At 50.3% G+C, this 1,410-nt stretch overlaps 1 pseudogene; it reads left to right on the top strand.

Annotated features, from left to right (window-relative positions):
• Positions 1–238: 238 nt before the first annotated feature.
• Positions 239–1,174, top strand: LOC113840815 (olfactory receptor 14A16-like; annotated as a pseudogene).
• The last annotated feature ends 236 nt before the right edge of the window (positions 1,175–1,410 follow it).

The following is a 1,410-nucleotide window of genomic DNA, read 5'->3' on the forward strand; positions in this document are numbered from 1 at the left end:
CCTGGAGGACAGGACTGACTCCTGCACTGCCGACAGTAGTCCACCGTGTTCCAAGAGACAGCCTCAGGCAGAATGAATCAGGATGCATGAAAGGGATCTGCCAAATGTCTGCCAGAAAGTACACAATATAGGCAATGATTTTAAATGAGAAACTGAATTTGTTTCCCTCTGATACATTTCTTGTACTTTATTACTCTCATCCTCTTCTTTGTTCAGGACCATATCCCCAGAAAAGCAGATGTCCAACAGAAGCACCATCACTGAGTTCCTGCTGCTGGCATTCGCAGACACGCGCGAGCTGTAGCTCCTGCACTTCGCACTCTTCCTGGGCATCTACCTGGCTGCCCTCCTGGGCAACGGCCTCATCCTCAGCGCCGTAGCCTGCCACCACCGCCTCCACACCCCCATGTACTTCTTCCTGCTCAACCTTGCCCTCCTCGACCTGGGCTGCATCTCCACCACTCTGCCCAAAGCCATGGCCAATGCCCTCTGGGACACCAGGGCCATCTCCTATCAAGGATGTGCTGCTCAGGTCTTTTTCTTTCTCTTCTTTCTAGCAACAGAGTACTCTATACTCACCGTCATGGCCTACGACCGCTACGTGGCCATCTGCAAGCCCCTGCACTACGGGAGCCTCCTGGGCAGCAGAGCTTGTGCCCAGATGGCAGCAGCTGCCTGGGGCAGTGGCTTTCTGTACAGTGTCCTGCACACGGCCAACACATTTTCTCTGCCCCTCTGCCAAGGCAATGCTGTGGACCAGTTCTTCTGTGAAATCCCCCAGATCCTCAAGCTCTCCTGCTCAGATGCCTACCTCAGGGAAGTTGGGGCACTTGTGTTTAGTGTTTTTTTGGCCTTCGGTTGTTTTGTTTTCATTGTGTTGTCCTATGTGCAGATCTTCAGAGCTGTGCTGAGGATACCCTCTGAACAGGGCCAGCACAAAGCCTTTTCCACGTGCCTACCACACCTAGCCCTTGTCATGCTCTTTGTCAGTACTGGGATGTTTGCCTACCTGAAGCCCCCCTCCATCTCTTCTCCCATCCTGGACCTGGTGGTGTCATTTCTGTACTCGGTGGTGCCTCCAGCTCTGAACCCCCTCATCTACAGCATGAGGAACCAGGAGCTCAAGGATGCAGTGGGGAAACTATTTGGATACCTGCTTCTTCATCATAAATAATGTGCCTGTTATACTAATGGGACTCACAGGTTTTCCAGAAAACTCTTAACATTGTTTCTTCTAATTAGTTATCTTTATTATTATTTCCTACATTTTAATATCTTATTTTAATTATTCAGTGTTGTGGTTTAACCCACCCAGCAGCTAAAATCCACAGAGCTGTTTGCTCACCCTTGCCCTTCCCTCTCTGGCATGGGGGAGAGAAACAGGAAAGTGAAGCCTATGAGTTGAGATAA

Source organism: Anas platyrhynchos, chromosome 31 (assembly GCF_047663525.1).
Source record: "Anas platyrhynchos isolate ZD024472 breed Pekin duck chromosome 31, IASCAAS_PekinDuck_T2T, whole genome shotgun sequence".
In the NCBI taxonomy this organism is placed as follows: Eukaryota; Metazoa; Chordata; class Aves; order Anseriformes; family Anatidae; genus Anas; species Anas platyrhynchos.